This window comes from Acipenser ruthenus, chromosome 25, assembly GCF_902713425.1.
Source record: "Acipenser ruthenus chromosome 25, fAciRut3.2 maternal haplotype, whole genome shotgun sequence".
NCBI lineage: Eukaryota > Metazoa > Chordata > Actinopteri > Acipenseriformes > Acipenseridae > Acipenser > Acipenser ruthenus.
Genome location: NC_081213.1, coordinates 15,831,035 through 15,855,928, shown reverse-complemented (window position 1 = coordinate 15,855,928; position 24,894 = coordinate 15,831,035).

The following is a 24,894-nucleotide window of genomic DNA, read 5'->3' as shown; positions in this document are numbered from 1 at the left end:
ATTATTTTGTCTAGAGTTATTATACAACAAATGTTCCTAAATGTTTAAATGCTTTCCTGAAACACAGTCAATGCTAAATTGTAGAATATTTCATTTTTTATGTAATCTTTTAAAGACATTCTATTTTCACCATTAGTGAATTATTAAACCAAATAGAGATCTTTAGCAGAAATATTTCCAATCTTTGATGCAGCTGTGTGCCTTTTTCATTGAAGACATTTTAAAGAAATCGTGCAGCTCTGTGCAGTGTGTCTTCAATCATTTACCGGAAGCAAACTAAACTGGCTGCCAGGTTCCTAAATGCAGTGTAAAAGGCAGTGCGTCAATAAGGCAAACTTTTGCTGTATTTATTTTGATACAATATGTATATTTACACTATTGTTTCAGGAATAGGAATTTTCACAGGGACTAACTACATATTTTATGGCAAAGCCACAGTTTAGGGGCTTCATCAGTCTTGATAAAGGCATACAGGATTAAACTAAAGTGACCTTTCATTATTTACAATAAAGCAGGAGCCATGACCATAGTCATCAAAAAGGGCCTGTAAAGATTGGGTTGATGGATGTTCAATGCAGTGGTGAAAACCAGCTGAGGTCAATAAATAAAACAAATAGTTACTAAAAAATAATGGCTAAAGGAGTACAATTAGAACCTTGCAGAACTGATAATGATTTATAGAGTGGATTATTTCTTGCTGGCGTCATACAGCATAATGTATATTAATATATATGAAAAGGGGAGAGGTGCATCCTTACATACATAAAGGGTAACATTACTACACAATGGAAAATAAATTATATTAGATAAAAGTAATAGGATATGCACATGATCTTATAGGACCCATCATCATTGCATTGTTTAAAAAAAAAGGCTGCATCGTACATAACGGTTGAACACTCAATAATACTGAATTTAGAAAAAAAATAAAATAAATGTATATATAAATTAGCATTTTGGGAGTTTTGCAATAAAAAAAATGCTGAAATAAATAATTGTATATGTCTATTTCTTGTAACTTGTTTTCCCTCATCCATAAAAGCTTTTGCTATAAAAGATTTTTCCTATAATTCGTTGTTTTTGAGAAATGTTCAGAAATTAAAAAATTCCATTGGGGTATGTAAAGTTTTGACTACAACTGAATATATATAATGTAATGATATTAGCTGCAACTGTTTTCAGATTAACTATTCATATATGAAATGGTTTAAGATTAACTATGAAATGCAAACACTTAGCTTTCAAGACCTCAAAAGTCTCTTCTTCAGGTGTAAGTGGAAGTTTTAAGAAACGTGTGTTATTTAAGGGACAGTGGCATTTTACAAGGTAATAACAGACTTCCTGCATCAGTAAAGTGAGACTAGAGGTCTAAGGCATTATTTGAGAGAGGGAGAACATGCAACAGCAATGCCAGTATCACTATCATACTACCTTGTAAAGTTATTTATTTACCTCTGTTTGTCTGAAATAATCATTGTAGTCCACCTGTGAAGTGTTTTCATCAGTAAGCAATGCAGAACAGGTGTATATTAATTAGTGTCATCTTTATCACTATTAGCACAACGGAACGGCTGACCTCCATAGAAAACAACGGGGAGCAATGGCTGGGTGTTGTCAATGTTTAATATGTTTATGTTATGCAAAAGTAAACACTAATATCAATTTCTTTATATCTCCACTTACACCAGAAGAGACTTTTGAAATATTGAAAGCTAGTATAAAATGAAAACTAAGCCAATCAGCATAATGCATAGTCATACAACAACTAAAGAACCCTCTTATTAATTTACTGGATGTGGATCAGATTGTTAGGACCTGACACTTATATTCAGAAGCTTCAGTTCTAATACCCAGATGGAAGACTACACAAAAATGGATATGAAAAATGTTCTAATTCTATCTAGTGGTGTGATTATTTATCCCAGTAACTCTAGGGTTACGTCAGTGTATTGCTTAGTTGTGGTTGATGGAAACACATTCATTGGAATGGCTAAATGGAAATGTACAGTAATAGCAGGCTGTACTATATAAACACACTGATTAGGGTTACACTCCAGTGTGTTCAGGAGTACAAATGAATCCTCTGCCTTTTCTCCGTGGTGTATGATACCTAAATATAATACTGATACCCCGCCAAGAAAAGCCACCCCTGGTTTCTATTACAGCATATTACTGCACTGGGGTAATCTTGGGTACCCATGGCTAGGTGCTTGATGCAATGCAAGATTCCCCAGTTTTGTAAAATGCTCTGGAAGTCCATCTGTAGTTGATCCTGGTTTATAGGCTGATCTGGGTTAAAACCTATTCTCCCTGAAGGGAATGCTCTTTTTCAGTTCATCCTTTTACAGTTCATTCTGGGTCAGTCTTCCCGATCTTTTCAGTATATACTGCATCATATAAATGTTTTGAAGCTGTCATAAGTTAATTACAGACTGTTTTGTTTATTTTCTCTTTAACTGTGTGTAGACAACCCTGTTTGAAAACTCACAATACGTTTCAGCTGTGTTTATACAGGAAGAGGTGTAGCTGCAGTTCATATTTTCTCATACTGTACAAACTGGACAGCCACCCAAGAAAACTGTAACTGCCCTAATCCCACACTGTATGCAGGCTGTCACTTTCTATCCTCACACATTGGAATAATATAAAACCAGTATGTACCGAATACTGCTTTCAAAGCAGGGGTCAAAAATACAGATTCACAGGAGGGTCACAGGCATACCTGTTGAGTGAAATAGAGAAATCACAATCAAACACTACGGCCAAAGCATTTCATTTCTTCTCAATCCAATGGCTTAAACAAGTCCTGCCTATAGAGAAGAATTAACAGCCTGTGGGATGTCATCCAGACTCCTCCTTAACATTAGCTTTGCCATTGTGATCAAAAAAAAAAAAACAGCGGGGTATGCTTGTATTGGGGGGTTGCTGTAGACTAGCATAATATTTCTTTTTCTTTTATTGATTTGAAATGTAATTAATAATTTAGGTCAGATTCATTTAACATTTTCCCCGACACCCCCCCTCCCCCCGCCCCCTGTTTTTGAATGTCTTATTTATTCAGATTTATTCACACTTGACTACCGATGAACTTCAAATATCAGTTAAGAGTGAAAGGAGTTTGGATCGCACTTCCTGCTGACACAGTTTTCATTCCAGTTGTTTTTAGCTTTTCAGAATTTATTATCCCATTATCAGTGTTTGCAAACAGATAGCACTCAGCACTTCTCTATCTCCCTAAGATGGCAGCTCTAATATACTACAATGTCTTTATGAGCGTAAGGAACGACCAACAACGCTGATCCATCGTCCTTAAGAGACTTCTATAGACTATTTGACAGTATTTACTATTACAATGTTTTAGTGAAAATCATTGATAATCTGCAAACGGTAAGAAATGTAATTATCATGAGGCACCATTATTATGAAACTGATACCAGATTCCTAGACAATGGTCTCCTATATATATATATATATATATATATATATATATACACGCATATATACTGTATATATGGTTTACATTGCACTCAGGGCTTTTACAAGCCAAGGCAGAAGGGGGGCTAGGAAATAACACAGAGCATGACTAACAAAAGAGGAAATTAAACTTCAGAACTGACAACACTCTCGATGATCAAAGTCGATAGTTTAATTGATTCAGCTCCAGAGTCACTGCATGGCACACATGGCTTATTTCTGATTGGCCACCCACTATTGTTCAACCCACAAGTGTAATGAAATCGACCAAAACATATGCAGTCAAATAAGCAAACAAGGTTTTAAAAGTTTTAAAAATTGATAAATTAATAATGTAGAAAAAAAGATACTTTTCTTTGACAGATGCAAATATGCTGATACTAAAGTTTTATGAGGACTTATACTGTGCACTGGTTTCTAAAATAAACAGCTCAATTACAGCTCAATAAGTTTCCAGAATGTTCCTGTAGGTAAAGTGTAAATAGGTAATGAAATGGTTTATCTCCTGGTCATTAAGTTTAATAAACAGATATGTGCCAGTTCTTTATTAAAGGCTTGGAGCTTGCTTTGAGCTACAGTGGCTAAAATAATTTTTACAACAGTATACAATGCATCAAATTAATGCTGGGACAAACATGTTTTTTTGTTTTTTATATGTTCGAATATTTTTTTTAAAATGTAACATTATTTTATTTTTAATTAGTTGGAAAACAAAACTATAATTTGTGCCATATTACAGTACAATAAACCTGGCACAGTTATTTAATGTTTTTTGATAGTCATGTTAAAATTCTATTATATCACAAATATGAATATGGTAATTTTTTCTGAATACATTGCAACAGTGTTTGCTATATTCGACTATTTGTCTCAGCACTACAGAATATGTCTGTTATCCCAAGTAGCCCACCAATTTCAGAGGTCGAATTCCCTGTACCAGGTGACCAGCGTTTACTGCATTTTCAAGGTCGCTCGATAAGTGAATCTCTGTGATAAGGTCATTTTTTGCATTAGTGTTTTTATCTTTTGCTCTTCTCAGGCTGTATGCTCTCCCCAGCTGCTTTAAACGCCTACAATGAGGAGGCCATTGCCAAGGCAGGAACCATAAAATCTTCCATTAAATGTTAATGAGGACAGACTAATGACAAGGATTTAGATTGGATACTCGTCAGGTTACTCTCAGTATCTTCCCAAATCCTTTGTCCTCCATCCTCTTACACTAACGTGGTCTGCATCTGAAGATTTTGTTAAATGTAAACATCATCTGTACAATGTATTCTGTTCCATCTTCATTTTACCTATTTTAATAGTGTTATATATATATATATGAAAGGCAGTTTAATCCCATCAGATTCTATAGTGGGGCCCCCACCTTCACTCCCAAAAAGTTTTTCATAATCACACAGTAGCCCCTCGCTAAATCGGACATGTTTGTCCGACATAAGGAGGTGTTGGGTTTAAAAACAACACAATAAAATCGCACACACATACATTTGTAGTGCTCAGTGCATTTTAAATGCGCTGAAATAACACTGATGTGTTTTGGGTAGGCTACACATTACATTATGTAAAAATATAAATCTGTAGAGTAGGCCTATACAGTATACAGTACAGTGGTAAAATCAAATGAATACCTGGTGCACTTTCTTTTTACTTTAGCCTGTAGGCTACTGGTAACACAAAATAAACCATACTTCTGCACTGTACACAAATTGGTTGCATTGTACAAATTATTTTAAATTGATTTAATTGATTTCAGCTGGGTTTTTTATTATTATTTTTTTTTTTAACAATTAACACACAAGATCATGGTCCTATACAGATGCTCAGAATGACCTGGATGGCTTAGTGGCACATGTGTGCAGTCTATTACTCCCAACACGTTGGGGAAACAGAAATGTCATAGAAATTTGTTTTCAAGGCTTGTAAGTACACCCTGTCTTTCGTGAGAAAATTAGGTACTTAGGTGTTTGCCTCAAAAATGCATTGAGCACAACTGTCAACGCACGAGAAAAAGTGGACTGGGAAATGCCAGCAACAATTGCGACTGTTTAAAACATACTTTCAAAAGCTTTTAACAAATTGATGCAATTGTAAGTGTCGCAATTGCCAGGAGCTTTCATACATCTCATTATAATATTTGAGAACCCTCATTTGCATAATTATTATTTATTTCTTAGCAGACACCTTTATCCAGGGTGACTTACAATTGTTACAAGATATCACATTATTTTTACATACAATTACATTATTTTTTTTGTACACATTATTTTTACATACAATTACCCATTTATACAGTTGGGTTTTTACTGGAGCAATCTAGGTAAAGTACCTTGCTCAAGGGTACAGCAGCAGTGTCCCCTACCAGGGATTGAACCCACAACCCTCCAGTCAAGAGTCCAAAGCCCTAACCACTACTCCACACTGCTGCCCCTTTATAATTGCCACCACCTTTTTGCGAATTTATGCAGGAATGCCCATAAATACATATTCTTCAGCTTGAACTGCAAAATAAAACAACTGCCTAAGCATTCCCTAAAAAGTGGCAAATAGCATTGCACTTGTTTAGTACATTTCACCCAAGACTTCCGGCTCGTTTGCAACTGGTTTGCGAATATTGCGACAGGCGCAACACTAGTACATCTACCCCTTAGTCAGACACACTGGCAAACTCCCTGAGCAATAACATCTATTTACACTTATGCCTCCATATAAGATGCTACCTTTGTCAGCCCCATCGATGGAACATAGAAACAGACACAACTCGGGTACAGAGCTCAAATACAACAAGGCAAGATAGATTCTACACAGGATGAGCTATGGAGCTACCTAATTCATCTTATCATATCAATCAATACATGGGAGGATCCCTCTACCCTCTGCTTAATGAACTACATGGAAGATAATTAACTATCAACTGATTCCTTTATACTCTCATGCATATCATTTATATTAATCAGGTGCTAACAAGCAAGGCGTATAAAGAAATCATTATGGTTGAAACCTGTAATTTAGACCTTGGCTCTCGAGCACTGCAGGGAGAAAGGTGGACTGCACAATGGCGGCTAGTTGTATGGGTTGCATTTTGAGCTCTGCTGGTATCAAGTGTAACATTCACCATCAGGATTATTACTTTCTCAATGGATACTGATACAATTAAAAAAGCCTCACTTATATGGGGTTCCAGAGTGGCTCATCTGGTAAAAGGCATGGCCATGTGGTGTGTCATACAGTCAAGGAACTGCGGTTTTGCATCCTGGCTGTGAGAAATCGGTAGTATTCGCTCAAGATTCCACAGTCACATTGAGAGTGGTGTTCCCGCAGGTTAGGGAGGTAAAACTAGAAGGGACTTTTTCTCCTCATTGTGCTACAGCAGGGCTGGCCTTTGTCATTGGGTGTAACAGCGACTGGCTTGGTTGGGGGATAGGAGGATGCTTCAGGTCTTCGGAGCTGTTGTGGACAGTTACCGCTGTGAGGGAGCGTCATGAGACATTCTAAATTGGAGAGAAAGTCAGGAGTACATTTATATATAACAAAAAAAGAAACGATTACAGTGTAGTAAATCTCCAAAAACCTGTTTATTAAACTTATGACCAGGAGGTAAACCATTTCATTACCTAGTTACATTGTACCTACAGGAACACTCTGGAAACTTATTGAGCTGTAATTGAGCTGTTTATTTTAGAAATCAATGCACAGAATGTCCTTATAAAGCTTCAGTGCCACATCATACAAGAGGTAACATACAGCATCAGCAACAGGAATGCCGTTACCAACCCTGTTCCTAGAGAAAGTGTTCAGCAACATGCTGTAGAGCTATTTTTTAATTCAATACTGTTAGAAACACAATAGGGCTGAATTTATTATTTTCAAAAAAGCCCCAAAAAAGACTTGGATAACCTATGAGCAGGATTTCTCCTGGTCCTATCTGTTAAGTTTTAAAGTGTGCCACCTACCTAGCAGTTTTTGTTCCGCTTCCTATTAATATATAAACAAGAGACATTCTGTAATTTGGAGATAGCTAAGAGCTATGCTGTATTAAAAATACACGAACGTCATTAAAATTGTGTGAGTTTGAGCTGGTATTAGAGTAATAAGAAATACAATTTTTACAGGGTTAGCAGAGTTCCACTAAAAGTCCAGACAATATAAAAATGAAGCTTCTACGCCTGCTTTATGAACATTAAATCACTGGAACTACAGTATTACAATGCAGGTACACCATTTACACCATTTAGTTTTATTTCCCAGTACTGGATCTACTGGGAGATGTACAGCAGTGCATTGTGAGAACACCCCCATTTCTTCTGTTGTTTGGATTTGTTGTGCATCTGAAATCAAACCAATGGAACTGAAAATCTTGAAAAATTGTTGGAATAGTCACATTAGTGGTTGTCTAATTTAACTGATGACTCAAGAGGCCACACATGCATAGTAAGAGAAAAGGAAATAGTAAAATGAATGACAATTTTTAATTATTTAACCCTGAGGTTTTTATGCAAGTAGGTGTGTAAAGGGTACACATGACACATCTTGAGGTGTTCTAATAAATGTGCACACTACTGTAGTTATAAGCACATAATAGAAACAACATGCTGGCCTCTCAGTGACTTTAAAACAGCAGAAATGAGCGTGACTCAATGGTAGTACACTGCACATTTCAGTGTTTTTGCTCACAGTATCAGTTGAGAACCTGGCTGTCGTTGAGGGATTTTAACTTGATCAGGATTATAGTATTTGTTAATTTGAGCAGCATAGCTCCTCATCTCTGTTTTGTAACTGCATGACCTGCCAGCTCATGCAATGGTCTGTTTGCAAAGGTCCAGTTAAGCTTATGATTAGTTCCTGGTGAATCATTTTTCATATAAATGTTAAATGATTTGGCATAGACATTTGTAACCAAAACAATGTGTTTATTCATTCTGTCATTCTGGAATAAAGAAAACACTAAGAATGGTAAAAAAAAGTACATAGCACTATCAACTATACTGTCTTATATCAAACAGTTTCATCAGCATCATTCAGTAGATTTGATGTGCAGTAAAAGCTACAGTCTCAGAGATAATATTGAGAAAGGCTCAGAGGTTATATTTATAACAATCTTCCCTTGACCTCAGAATATTAAAAGAATTCTGTGTCCCGCTGAAACACAATAGAAAGTGATAGATAGGTATGATCCGGCTTTGTTGGTCTCAAGGTGTGCAGCAGCTCCATTGCCTGGCTTTACTCATTTTCTACAGGAACATAAGAACATTTATGAACGAACCATTCAGCCCATATAAGCTCGTCCACTTCCTAGTAGCTGATTTATCTCAAGTGAAGTCTTACAGGATCCAAGTGTTTCTGCCTCAACAACATAACTAGGTAGCCCATTCTGTACCCTGACCACTCTGTGTGAAGTAGTGTCCTTCCCTCTGTCCTAAGTCCACTTAATGTTTGTGATTGTGCCCTCTGCTCCTGGTTTCTGTAATGTGCTTAAATTATTGGTTTTCGTAAATGTTCTTATGTTCTTAAGTGTGCCAACTACTTTATGCTGCCAAGGCCAGGCACTTACAGAGTGCCTGTACTGTGCAATATACTTTCCATTGAATAGAAACATGTCAGTGTCAGGATAATACATCTGCACAAACTACTTCAGTATTGGATTCTTTTAAATAGTTGAAATTCAGGACCAAATGTGTCTCTGGACTGGTTTGCTTAAATTGATCCCAATTCTCTAGGCAATAAGGTCTTAAAAAGAATGAGGCACAGTTGTAGACAATTAAGTCTGCATCTCTCCAATCCATCTGTTTCTACTCATGTGGCCAGAATGGTTTTGTCAATGTCCGAAGCTTGAGTGCTCCTCTCCCGTCCATAGCTGTCAGGTCCAGGTTATTAGTACAGCATGACTGGGATATGCAAGCCCGGTAATGCTGAGGACTTGCAAAACCAATAACAGTCAATCAGTCCGACCTACTGTGTGTTATTACAGACTGAATCAGCTAAATAATGACAAAACATACATGCTGCACCCCTAGACATTTAGAGTTTTCTGCAATATTCCTTTGACCACAAATTATTTGTGAAGAGCTGGAATCTGAGCTCTTATTTCACTTTAAAATTCACAGTTCTTATTCATAAAATATAGGAGTTACCAATTATGAATAAATCACTCTGTAACATAGATGAGCAACACAAATATATAGCACTTGATTTTGGAATTTCAGACCTAAATTAAATTCCTTGCCACAAACTTATTTTGAATGATTAAAAAAATGCAAAAATGATTACTATATATTTTTGGATTTTTTTTTAGGTGTTTTAAGGTCAGAAATGATTGCACCTTTTTGCAATCTAGGCAGTTAAAGATGGTTATATTCATAATTAAGAATGTGGAGGTCAGACCTGCCAAAAGAGATCACTCAGGGCAGTAGCCAGCCATGAAAAATGACAGAGGCACTTGCCCATGCACCTTGGAATATTAAGAAGCTGGATTTGCTAAATTGCGGGACTTGAGAATTCATGTACACACAATGACGGATGAAATGCATTTTATTTTGCGGCAAAGCAACGTGTAAGAGAGCCTAAATAAACAATGATAAGTATGATTTTAACCGAGGCCTGTGCCTCGGGTGCCTCATAGCTGGCTATGGCCTTGTGAATATTGTAGCCTTTTCTGTTTCCTATTTAAAAAAAAACACACATACACCTTTATACAGTACATGTAAATTTTCTTTTACAGAAACATGACTATTTTATTTTACAGAAACATGACTATTTTATTTAACTTTTTGAACCATTTTTAAATCCCTATGTATCCCTTGTGGCAGAACAGAGGTTTTGTGTGTGCTTGTGTCCGTGTGTGTGTGTGTGTGTGTGTGTGTGTGTGTGTGTGTATGTGTTGTGGCTGGCAGCCATCTTGGCTCAGGAGTGAAGGAACAGCCTGGAGTCAAGATGGCCACCATTTGCACCTGGTGAACCAGATGAGGCTCTCGCCTCTGCCTACTGCTGCAGCCGTCCGGTCACCAACTTGCGCTCCCGATGCCCCATCCACGTCGCCTGGGTCGCCTGTCGACGGTTCTCAGTCTCTTGCTGGAGGCACCTAAATGTGGGCCGACCCATGTGAATTAACTCCTGGTCATATGATATAAAAGAGACAAAGGAATGTTTGTTTGTGAGTGTGTAGGTGAGTGTGAGTGTGGAGTGGAGAGAGAGGAGAGAGTGTTGAGAGCAGCAGGGAGTACTGAGACAGCCGAAGCTTGGATGCTGAAGTGTTTATTTTGAAGAGTTTTGTTTAAACCCTTTTTTTGTTCTTGTTTTTGTTTTGTTTGTTTCCGGTTTTGTGTTTTCAGAACAAAAATGTGTGAGAAGCGCTTGAACTGCAGTTTCTGTGTCTGGGTCTCTAATATGTCAGTGCTATCTATCCTTTTTATAGTGCCTTCATTGTGCTTTTGTAAATAATTTGATATCAATACTGTATTACCCCAACTGGGAGAGCAGCCTTTTATCATCACAGGACACAGACCATTAACACAGCCAATAAAATTATCAGATTTAATGTGTCAATGTTGTAAAAACACTTTAACAATGACAGGGGGCAGCTATTAAATTGCTTGTCGTGTGCTGGAATATTTAAAGCTGCCCATACAAGGTGCTGGGAAAGGGAGTCAGAAATATCTGGATTTCAACACAAAAACCTCTTGGTTTTCAGTATCATGTCGAAAGAACTAAATCTAGAACAAAGAAAAATTAGGGATGTGTGGCAAAGTGGCGTGCGGTCAAAACAAATCCAGAACAAAACAGAACCCAAGCACAGCTATCATGTTGCTTTCTTCTTTCATTTTTTTCTTCATTCTTCTTACATTATTTTTTCTTTCTCTCTTTCTTCTTTCATTCATTTTTTCTCTTTCTTTCTTTCTGTCCTCTCTTTCATTCTTTTTCTTCTCTTCTCTTCTCTTCTCTTCTGGTTTGGCAGCACCTTCACTGAACTCCTGTCTTTGGGGTATTCTCCATGTGCTGCCCTCAAACAAACATTTAATTGTTCCTTTTATAGGTTGTGACCAGGGATCAATTGATCATTAATAATTCAATCACCACCTGGCCACATCCTACACTTTTCAATAAACTAATTTAATAATTAAACAACTAAACAATAACACCAATCTACAATGGGTGGCTGTGAAAGGTGGCCATCTTGGCCCCTGCAGTCAGTTCTTCTCCAGCCAAGATGGCTGCCAGCCACAAAACACACACACACACACACATACACAGGCAGAACCTCTGCATTGCCACAGAGGGACCTGATTTATTTATTTTTAAATCTTAAAAGGAGTTTACAAAGTTAACCCTAACCAATACTTTAAGCACAGGACAGAAACCAAGACCAAAGGACACAGTTGGAAATGAAGTGGAGATAAGCTTAGGACAGAGGGAAGGAGACACTAGGTTACCATGTCATATTGACAAACTTTGACATCAATCAGCTCCTAGGAACGTGCATAGAAGGGTCGAATGGCCTCCTCTCATTCGTAATCTTTTTAATAATCAGGTGGTTCTATAAAGACCAGGCACTGATTTGTCAGTAAAGTGTAGGACCTTCTTTTGTACAATGGGCTTTCACAATGATCCAATAACCTCCTGCAAGGATGAAACAGCAGCATGATATTAGGGAAGGGGTTGTGGAGCATGTGCATAAATAGGTGGGCTTCTCCTTCCTGTCTGAATGCACTGAGATGAATGCTTATATATTGCTCCTGCCAGCACCACAGTCCAAAAAAACACCCCAAAGGAAATGTTTTCTTACCAGCATCGATGTCTAGTGTGACCTCAAGTTTTGAATAGAAATAAAAATAAACTCTGATGGGGCAAACATCTTGGAACCCAAGGTTATAGGGCAAGATAGACTAGTAGTGTGGCTGAACAAATAAGCAGATGAGAAGAGAATGTATTCTTTCCAAGGAGGGAGATTACCTGATGGAAACAAGTTCACACTCCTTCCCTTAGTATGCCAGACCAAAACATATACAAAAAAAAAAAAAAAAAAAGCCATGTCATTTTTCAGGGATCTTAATATTCACAAGATTTTGTGAAACATTTAGCGAATAAAACAAAAATAAAAATAAGATACAATAAGCTAACAAGAAAATACAATAGTGCATATCATAAAACAAATCATAAAAGCTTTTATAATCTGAAATAGTGCAAAACAAGCCTATTCATGTAGCTGAACCCCATGAAGCATCAATAAAGCATAGTCTGCTAGCTCAACCACTTTTGCACTCTAGAGTTTTATTTTCTTATTTTTTAAAACCTCACAAGGACTGTAAAATAACATTCACTAGGTTTTAAGCAGAGACTTTCATTTCTGGAGAGTTTTTGTCGATGCTAGGAGCTGTAATAAAAATTGAAATTTATTGGCCAGCTCTAGTGAGGTTGAGGGAAGGGATTACTGGAGTGAAAGTGTCAGGTCTATCACTCCTGCAGCAGCCATAAAACGTCCATTAGATCCGTTATCCACGACATGAAACAATTTGAAGGTAAATGTAAAGATATTGCCTCTCGTACACAGACATCAAAATAAAACCTTCAATTGCAAAATCCCTCTAAGCATTTCCCAGAAATAAGTGGATCACTTGCTGTTAAAATAATCTGCTTTGTTTTTTAATACCTAGAGTTTAGTGTCTTCTAGAGTTTAACTGATGTGACCCTTTCTTATGGAAACTTACAAGAATGAATAATGTCTTATTAAATTAGATCCCCTTCGTCTGGGAAAAGCCTTGATGGGATAAACAACCTCTTTTCATTCCCAAACTTTTTCTATATTCTTATGTTTAGAAATAGCAGTTTCCCATTGCAGTGCAATTCAGACAAGGAAATGTTTAAACTCTCAATAACGTAGTTTACTGTAATTGCATAATTCTCGTAGAAAAGCTCTGCTTTGCTTTGTAATGAAATTAAATGAGGCTGCATGTGCAAGCCTGTTTTCTGATCTCTTGATTTGAGTGTTTTTTCTAGGCAGGTTCACAACTGTCCACTTTTGTACAAAATAAAATGTACCATTATGATATTAGGTTGCCATCATGAACTTTGTTTATTATGTTACTAGTTTAACTTTGTTTATAATGTCAACAGTTAGTTGTGCTGAGAAAAGCTTCTGTTTTTTTGCTTTATCATACACTGGTTCAATGGTAATTATTGTCTTACACAGCAGTATTCATGTAATGGTATTGCACATCAGCTGAAGTCTTGTAAAGTGATAGTGGCAATAAACAGAAACCATAAGCCAATAGAATATATTTAGGGGTACATTAACTGAAAGCAGTAAAGCAGTGGAGTGCTTTGTCATGTGTTTTTTAGCAGCTAAAAGAACATTTCCAATATAAGTATTTATCTGGATGACACTGTGTTAAGTGCTACTGACTGACCATCACTTTTAGTTCTCAATATGTGACTGCTGTTTGACCGTAGGCAATGCATTGGATCAAAACATGCACTAAAACACCAGAGCTAAAGTAAAAAGATTAGCCATATAAAGGTGTGATTGTCTACAAAATTGGGTGTAACTTGTCCTCAGTTTAGAAGTGCTAATTTCCAAAGGAAGGCCCAAGTTAGTCCAAATGGCAAGTTCAGACCTTTACCAGCAGTAAGAAACTAGTGGGGAAAAGGCTGAAACAGATTCAAAATGAATATTGAGCTACTGTAGCCCTTCTTATTGCCCAAATGAGGCTGTCTCAACTAGTTCACAGTGGTCATTTCATATTTAACAGGACCGCAGAATGTAATTCAAATAGATGTATTACTGCTGTATGGGTTACCATGGAAATTGAAGGTTATACTGAAATAAAAATGCACTCTTCTTGTGTTTTCCATGTTCATATACAAGAATGGGGAAAAAGAGGGAAGGTTGCCATTTGATTTCTATGCAACATGAACAGTACAGCAGAGAAACAGTCAAAACAGAAACAAGGACATTTATCTTTGCACATATCTGGAGAACCACATATCCAATTGTCATGAAACTTGATAGAAATATTAGCTTAAGTTATTCAGAATATCAGTCTGGTGACATAGGCGGGTGTATCCACTTGTCTGTGTCCAAGCAGTAATCTTGAAATTTACTTTATTATCACTGTCTATATTGTTCATGTTAATAAAAACTAGACTTGATAAATCTAGAATGAAACAACTAGGCAAACATGCAAGCAGAAAAAGAAACACCATCTTTTATTAGTCTCATCTTTCCTCCATATAATCAGACTCAGTCACTTTTCTTTGGCTACCTGTAAGTTCTGTTGAGTTTCACACTTTTCACCATTGAGAAGACACAGTCTTTGTCTGATAAATTCCTGAGTAGGTAGTCCAGAGTGGAGTCTAGTCTCTGCCTGTTGAGGAAGCAATCGGACACTGTGAGCACCTTGTAACAGGCAGCAGGATATAATGTGCGGGGCTTGTAAACAAGAGAGGCTGGAGAATCTCTAATGAAACATGACCCTCAGGCAAGAAAAGCAGCTAGAAGCAATGAGATAAACTGTTCAGGGTAGAACAAGCCATGCTGGTCAACAAGATTAACAATAAAGGTTAAGAGGAAGAGGAACCATTTTTATCTTTAGTTTACTCACCTAAAGCAGAAACCCAAAAGTTATTTTATATACGTGGGTCAGCTGATCATATTAAAAGGCAAAGGGTGTATCTTGAAATTCTGAAGAAATATAGAATTCAGAACTGGGTCTTTATTTCTCTAAACCGTGACGGATCTAAACTGCCAATGTTGAGACAAACGTTTGAACAAATGTTTTGAAAATCTAACAGCGGAAGGGAGTCGGTTTAGTGTATTTCTGTCTGTAAAAATAACTACAATGGAAGCCAAGGATCCTTGGCCATTGAAATCAATTGAGTAGACCCCACCCCATGGTCCACAGACAGTGTTGATTTATACAGCAAACCTGTTTATTTGGACTGGTAGCGTTCCCTCCTGCATTCATCTTTCATTCAGCTGGGCCAAACACATGTGGAAGAGGCTATAGCTGTGTGAGTGAGATGTACCCACGTTTTGATTACTTGCAGATATTTGCAAGGGTTCAGCCACGTTTGGGAGAATTATCTTTTGCATATCAACTCCTGAAGATGAGGAACTGTTTCCATCATAGTATGAAGATGGAATGTGATCATCTTTCTTTCTCTGGTTTTAAAGATCGTATTTGGGAATTGCTTCGAACCTCCTGCCAATGCATCTCCTTCAGTTCACATTAACAAATAGATATGTCTTATTTATTCTATTCTTTGATCTCTGTATGCTGCTGCTTAAGTTTAAACCACACATGTTTTTATTGTGTTTGTACTTTGCAATTGTCTATTTATTGTTTTCCAAGACCCCCTTGTAAATGAGACATTGGTCTCAACAGGTAAATCTACTGGTTAAATAAATAAAGAATCAAAAGAATACAAATATGAAAGTTTAATTTTCTTTTGATGGATTTCTTCCTTCTAGATACCATCTTAAACTAGGTTTTCATAATCCATACTCAGTTTCTAACAAGGGCTGCGATTAAAAGTACGTTTTGCAAAGGTTTTTTTCCTTCAGTGTTACCAAGGTGTTGTACTTCAATGACTTTTACCAAGCAGAAGAACGAGTCCCTTTGCTCTCACAAACCCACACGTGTGCATTGGTGTTTGTTACACTAGGAAAGGAGCAATCTCTGAGCAATAACTCTATTCATGTACAGCACAAACTCATTCAAACACAGGCGTAAAAACAGACACATTTAAAAAAAATACACAGGATAAAATGTACAGATTTTAAGTCGTATGTGATATTGTGATGGATAAAACACTCTATCACTGTAAAAACTTGACATTACATTTTATTTATTGCTTGAAATATAAAATGGGGGGAAATTAATCCTGACAGTACCTGTGTAATGTGACATTTTGCTGTTCTGAACAAGCCCTGAAAAAAAAAGTTACTGCACTGTGTTCTTTTGTGTTTGTTATACAAATTTCTGGTTTCAATCAAAGTTTTGGGGATAGTTACTCTATTTCTGCCTCATGACTGATCCCTGTGACATCCAACACTTTGTTACACTTGCCATACACCTGCCACTCGGCAATGCAGAAGCATTTGTGAAAACTCTACAGAGGCGAACTTACCTTGTACAAACTGAAAACAAAAGCAACAGACAATTCCTGTTCTTACCTTTGAAGGATTTCTGGAGGGAGAGTCACAGTTGTCCTTTTCAGTCTCTTGACACAGGACTGATGCTGTGTGTTTGAGGTCCCATTTGTATCTTTGTAACCTCGGCACTGGTGCTGGGTAACTGAAATGAAAGTCATTGTCAATCCAGGCTGATTAATATGGTATAACTAACCAAATGGACACAGAGCTGCAGGTTTATCAATGTCAGTACTGTACCTACAGGCAAATTACACCATATTTGGGAAAGTGAAACAAAACACACAACCAGACACTTAAACGAACATTCCAAATTGTTTATTGCTAGTTTTGTAATATTAATTAATCTGCATTAATAGAGAAACCCTTAAGGCACAAATTAATTTACAGAAATTAGAGATTAGAAATGTACAAAACAGAGCAATTGTGGAACATTATTTAATGGGATTAAATGAACTAATCACAATAAACAATCAATATAAATAAATATATTCCCATTAACTTGAAAATTATATCATTTCTTCCAGTTTACTTTCCAAATAAACTGCCCCTTTTAAGAGGTCTCCATTCGTTAAGGGATAATAGTGTTGTTGTGCTGCGCTACAAGGTTATTTGAACAAGGGAGTTTTACAGTTACTGAGGAACACGCCACAGCACAGCAATGGCATTAAACATGTGGAGTATAATAGTAATAGTTATTTAATCATCTCTGTAGTCCTCTGATCACATTTTGACAGCAGGGCTCGGGCTCGGGTGTCTCTATGAAGCTCATCAACAGTAAGCAGTTGTTTTAGAACAGGTGTTAATCTTTTCCATTATTAAGCTATAACAGAATGGCTGACCTCTATAGAAAACAATGGGTGAGCAGTGCCCAGATGCTGTATAATTGCCAATAATGTTCACACTTTCTCAAAGTAGGGTCACGATAGAGCCATAACAAAGACACTGGGGATCAATCAGCTACGAGAAACCAGACAAGCACTGATGGTACGGTTTGGCCTCTCTTGTTTTTATGCCCTTAAAACACATGCTTTAGAATTGCCATTGTAGATCCCAAACAAACATAACCAGGGTGTTAAATCATTCAGTTATTATTTGGAACTACAAAAGCGCTTTAAGAATATGGAAAATGTGCATGAGCTGCAGGAAAAAGCAGCAAATCTGACATCACAGTAGCTAATGACATGATTTACACTCTGCCTCTTATTTCCTCACTAATTCCTTAATTCAGGGGCATTTAAACTGTTAACGGAGTAGCAAGCGCGTGTCACCACACACAATCATTCACAGCAATGGACAGAGGCATTGACGGACTACGTGGACATTAACGCAGTCAGAGCGGAGGACGGGGATCCTTTATTATTCCTTGTTATGCAGACTATGGGGGAATTGGGGGGTCTTTACTTACACTAAATGTGCACTCCGTTATCCATCACAGCATCGATTGGTACCGGCAAACTCTTTCCAGTGCATTTTGTCTCTATAGGGTTTCTCTATGTACACTAGCTGAGTAAGATTATAGAGTTCCTTAGCTCAGCTGTTGGCTGAATTAAATAGCCACAGGACTGCAAAATGCAGTGACTGCAGGAGGGGGCAGGGCAAGGTAGGTTCTAATGGTGTATCTTCTGTTTAAGTTGTTCTTCCAGAGAAATATATGTAAACAAATCATTCAAAGGCCTCCACTATTTTTAAAGCAATTTTTAACTTATCCTCTTGTAGTGTTGTTTTTTTTTTTTTTTTGGAAGGTATGATAATATATATTGCTTACATTGCATGTGGTATTCGTTCAAATATTTATTTAATTATCTGGTTGTATTTTAAGCTTTAATTGAAAGCTATATTGTGTTCTGCTTTTATTTGGTTAATTGCTTGCAGTACATGCGACATTCATATGTGATTGGTTGTATTTAAGTGTTTGTTTTGGTAGGCCAGTGTATGTGGTAAGAGAAATATTGTACTGACAAATGATGACAACATAATTTATAAAATTATTTTTACACTCAATCTCCATGGGTTTCCCCGCATTCTATCCACTATCTCTCAAGCCCTGTTGCCATGACAAACAAAGCTTCACTTCCTGCTTTGCGCCTTACTCTGATTTCACCTGACAGGAAGTTTGGGGTTCTTTCACGTTTTCTGTTGAAATGCCAAGCCCCTGGACCAGTCCTCACCAGATAAACTGTATTCAACTAAGGTGATTTCTGCAGCAGGTAAATGCACCATGCCATCATCATAACATCATCATAACATGTATCCAGATATGGGGTTGTAGTGTAGTGATAGCACAAACATGTATCCAGATATGGGGTTGTAGTGATCTAGTTATCAATGTTGAAGGTATAGATTTCCAAACTTTAAGAAATTAATATTATTCAAAATGAAAGGTAATATATATATATATATGTATACATTTTTATGTAACATTATTTAAAGAACTAACGTTTTAATTTTGTCTGAAGACCCTGAAAAAAAGGCTTCTATTCGAAACGTTTGTGAAATAATGGATATGTTTATTTTAGTATTACTACATATCTTCTAATTGAGTGTTTGTAAGTACACAATTGTATCAGAAAAGGATTGGGGGAGTTATGGTTAGGTTTAAAGTTAGGGTTATATCATGCAAAATAAATTACACATTAAGTACATTGTAACAAAGCATAATAACATTGTAATTATGTGTAAATACGCATGTATTTACTAACCTGTTCTACTTTATTAATACATATTTGTATTCTGAAGAACATTTTTGGAAAAATAGTTTAAACGCATCACAATGTGGAAAAAAAGGTTCTGCCTAAGTGATGACTTGCTTAATTCATTAGATTTTTTTTCTGCCAATGTTATTGAATGCAGGTATAGGTCAAATCTAAACTATTATTAATAGTATTGGATTTGTCTGGGAGCATTTATCATTACTGAATGTTAAAGCACTAAACAAGTTCAACTTAAAATTGACTGAAATAGTGAACTTTCGATGGTTTGAATCCCAATGCACGTTAAACATTAGTTGCACAACAGGAAGCTTGTTGTAAACCAGGGAAGTTTCACTCTGAGTACCAGAAACCAGCCATATGCAGGGTATTTATTTATTGAGAGGGCGGCTTGCAATACAGCCTTCACAGCATCCCTGAAAACAGGAAAGGCCCTTAAACCTTTGGGAAAGTGCACAATGGCAATACTGGAGGATCTCACTGGTCTGATGAATCAGATTATTTTAGAACTCAGGGGTGACTCACAGTGCGTTAAAGCACTAACATTTCACCGTCTAACTTAGGCTGAGGGAAAATGAAGCCAGTTTTTCAGGAACAGTGGCTTGAAACCTGCTTCCAGGAGACAGAGAGACTTAGTTTGAGGCAAGTTTGCTGTATTAAACCCCAAGTCTCCCCTGGTGTGCCATGCAGCGGCCTAAAACCCAGTCTACTGAAACCAAGTTTCAAGCCAGAAAGTGGCTTCGTGTTCCCTCAGCTTTTAAGCCTCAAGTAAATGTGCCCAGCTTGAACGTGCGGTAAGGTCAGGCTGAATAGAGAGTTACATGACGAATGTGAATAGCACTATTACTTTTCTAGTTTTCAATAGTTTGGCAGTTGCATAACTAACTTTAATATTAGCTGACCCCTCATTGACAACGTTTCTGACTATACAGTATAACTACATCTAGGATTTGGCAATTGATTAGCTGATTAAAAAAATACATGAAATAAATAAAAGCTTATGGTCATTGTTTAGTTTTATGTCGAATCATAGCATTCACCATTTCTAGGACTCCGTAGAAAAAAAGTGGTCGTTTTATTCAAATCAATATAAATATCTGTACAAATTCCAGTAAGAAATCATGTATTTTTTTGTACTCGGGAAGCAAGTTACTTCCATTATGAAATTCCTACGCTATTCTGTAAATTATTCCATTTGGGTTTTTGGCAGATATCTCCACTGCTTTAATAAAATGCCTGGGGCTGAATTTTCAGATTTGATAAACAGGGCCCAAAAAATTGGCAGTATCCATTTCAGTATGATAAGACCAGCAACTAAATGTGGTGTCCCCTAAACAAAATGACATCTACAAAGTGAAGCTATCTTAAAGTCTTATCTATGACCCCTCCTAGCCTAGCCTGGGTCCCAAACAAGTCTGGGCGATACAGTCTGTGCTTCCTCTTTACCTAAAATTGTAGTCATCAGGCAGGACGTCGCCCATCAAGTAATCCCTGCGTGTTTTGACGATCTGCTTGAGCAGGTCCTTCTTGCTGAAGCCATATCCGTTCAAAACAGTACCTCCAAAAAGCAGTTTCCCCTGAGCATACATCTGTTGACAAACAGACAGGAAAGGGCCTGACAGTAGAGAAGAGCACGCTGAGGTCGGGAGTCTCTGGACCACACAGTTTTCCTTTTCCTGTTTTTAGTCTTGGGAGATCTTGGCTGTACGCTTTTTTTAACTAGACATAAAGAACCCTACAAAAGCAAATATAATTCGTGATGGGTTTACAATAATTCACGTGATGTGCTTTGTCTGGACCCTCCCCCCTGTTGAGTGCTGGTGAATTGTATCACAACAATTGCAGAAGAATACAATAAAACGACGGCCATAACATAATCTCTGCCAGTTCAGTGATACGGTGTTTTAACTAATCCAGAAATTATTTGAATTCACGATTGACAGGCAATCTTCAGCAAATCATTCACATTCCTAGAACATTAGAAATGAACCATTCTCTGTTCAAGGATTTACACATTGACTTAAATAGAACAGTGTAAGGACTGTGCATCCAGAAAAGTACTCTTCAAATATAACAGTATTCCATGTACACTCTTGACTCACATGTCAAAATAAGCAAAATTCCTACACTCTCCAGCCCCCCATTTAATAGCCAAACTAATACCAGAATAAGCCTCATCATCTGGAATCTGGTGAAAACAATCAGAATTACATAATTAGTACAGTAGTAGCAGTGCAAGTATTAGTATTATTTTAGGTGAGCCCACACATTTTATTAATATGTTAGTTACTTTTGGAAACAATAGTGCAGAAAATGGCAGTACACATGTTTTGCAGTGTGCTGCAGTGTATTAGTCAGTAGATCAGCCCTATAGTGTCCCCTGGTGTATACTTGCTCCTCTAGGCCTGTGTTGTACCCATTAAATACGCCACGGAAGGGAACTGAGATGATCAGCTACAGGGTAGAGTGTGGTCGGCGCTTGCAAGCTGGCAGAGTTACAGGGGGACAGAGCAGGGCTTTCCGTTCACAGAGCAGCACTGATGCGAGGCCAGGCTAAGGCAGGATCCACACCCCTCCCTAGAGCTCCTCCCTGCCCTGGCTGTGATGAGGAGGGAGGACGAGAAAAAACGCTAACCGCTAACACTGGGGTGTACATTTGGTTTAACAGAATTATCTTCCAAATATAATAAATGTAGTATGACAGGAAAACTTTGAAAAGGCACACTTCCATGCAGCACACCATGATGTACTACCTGTAAATATATTAACACCCAAACAGAGATCAGAGGCACTAAATCATCAGTCAACATCCATTAACCTTGTACGTGTACCTGTAAAAGAAATAGTATACTGCATCATCTGCAAGAAATGCAACAAACTGTACATTGGGCAGACTAAAAGACGTTTAGCACTTTGTGGAACCCTTACGAAGCCATTGAACAAATGCTGCTCGGAAACAAAGGGAACGTCAGTTTATCTTCAAACTAAGAACTTTGGAACCTCTTGGAATGAACATTCTATCCCGACATGATCATGACATCATCCACAGAATTCTTGAAAAATAACAAGTTTACTGCGCTGTTTACTTAAATTTTCTTTTACACAGCTGAAGGGCTTTTGTCCAAAATGTCCTGAAATCAATTATTTTTTAATCATTTACACATTTCGTAGATCTAAAAAAAATCTTTTCATTTTTGTATACTGCAGTTATACCTCCTTTCAAATATCAGTATTATCTTCGTATACAACAGGGTATTTCAGAGCCTGTAATTGGAGGCTCCTTCATGCTTAACATACAGTGTAAACTAATGTTGGAAATAGCTTGAGAGGTGGGTGTTGCAAAAGGCCTGAATTTTCCCAAGTGTTTAACCCTAACCCTATTCTGTTTGGCTTTTGGATCTTGACAGAAATAGAATACAGTAGGGCTATCACCGTATAGTCGACTAGAAAAGCGACAGCTTACCTCACAAACTGGTAGACTAATTGCATGTAACGTGACTGAAGTGCAGCAATTGTGAGCGTGTGGTTTCAGACTGCTGCAAGCCAATGACATATAAATTACATTTTAGAACAGTAAATAAAAGTTTTAAAAAATTTCCAAGCGGTTTTAAAAATCTAGTGCACAAAGACCAAAGGGTTCAGAAACAGTATGCTCAGAGCATCAGACATTATCAAATAGTCAACCTGTTCGACTATGTCAAATTAGCAGTCGTTCTACCCTTGGTATCTGGATATCAACTCGGCTACAGTATTAAAGCAGATTAAAAAGTGAGTAGTAAGCTCTGTTGAATCAACGGGAGTCCCTGCTACAATGCAATCCGGTGTGTGTGTGCCACCAGGGCACCATGGAAAGCAGTACTGGTGCTACGAAAGGATTTTCCACAGGTGGGTATATGGGAGGCCTCTCAGTCTTGTAATCTCAATACTCTTTCTGTGATGACAGTCTTATACCCCTTTGGGGTGCTGGACTTTCAACGTCAGTAAAAAAAAAAAGGAATTTTATATTGTATAGGTTATTATTTGGGCTAGTCCACAAAGTATGTGATGCATTATTCACTGCTATGCAGAAATTGAAATAAAAATCAAGACATGTATAATGTCACACTTTTCTACGACACTACTAGAGAATGACCTATATATCTATCAAATGGCAGTGTTTTAAAAAGCCGCCATCTTTTGCACAACGTGGCAGAGAGCCAGGCTCTGATGAGGGAAGCAGAGAGAGAGAGAGAGAGAGAGAGAGAGAGAGAGAGAGAGAGAGAGAGAGAGAGAGAGAGAGAGAGAGAGAGAGAGGAAACAGGAAGTTCTGGTTCAGGAATAAATATGGCTGAACTAATCAGAAAGGAAAATTCCATTATTTTCCCTGTGCAAAAACTGGACTTGGAATAAAGGCTTTTTTAAAACCTTGATAGAAATAATTTCACCCTGTCCTTGAAAGCCGCTGGGTCTCTGACTTTTCGAAAGGGGACACTGAAAAACAGTACAGTGCTGGAAATGACAATAAAACGTTTTCTTCAAAATCCTGCAGGCATCTTATAGACAAAGGCTGGAGTGTTTAACTCTACAGAATTCAATTTTAAAAATACACACAATAGGTAGCCTATTCCATACCCTCACCACTCTGTGTAAAAAAGTATCTCCACTTAATTTTCCAACTATGTCTGTGGTCCAAATTTTGTACTGCACAAAGCATTGGTTAGGGTGAACTATCATTTTCCTGACATTAATGCCAGTGATAATGGGGCCACCACTCTCAAATAAAGGATCCCATTGATTTAGGGTTACAGCTTCTCAATATACAAAGGCAATGTAATAGCCTTGCTCTTTCATCTTAATTGTGTCTCTCTTAAGAAATGACTCATTGTGTTGTTCTGCTATTCATTTTGAGCATTTTTATGCTCTATTTTAAATGCACATTTTAGTGCTTTAAAATGAGCTATATTGTAACAGTTACATGGAGGTGAATCATGATTAATCATGGATTAATATAATAAATCTTCAGTAGGGAAAGAAACATGTGCTATGTGCCCAAATCACAGAAAGCACATACAGTACCCAGTGGCTTGAAACAGATCTACAGTATGAACATGATCGACTGCAGGTGCATTGGCAGTTCTAAGCTAAATAGATTCAGTTATTTCAGCCTTCACAGCTCATTTCTTTAAACCCTGGTATTAATCTGGTTGGCTCCAGGGCTACAATCTCCCTTTGATACCGTGGTGACAAGAATTGGACACAGAGCTCATCATAACCTGCTTTGCTTTGTACTCTACTCTTTTGGCTTGATTGCTTCCTCGCACTGTCTGGCTGCTGACAGCAATGAGTCTATTACAACACCAAGGTCTTTGCATTTCCATTTTATAGGAAAATCAATCCGATTAGATGGTAATTTGATGATCCTGCATTTTCTGCATTGACTGTAGATATATGGCATCATCTCAGGCCATACCAGGAGCTGCAATGGTTGCTATGATAAGCATGTTTTTCTTTCCTGCTCTAAAACTTTATTCTGTTATGAAAGAAGCATTCATAATGTTAACATACAGTGCCTTGCGAAAGTAT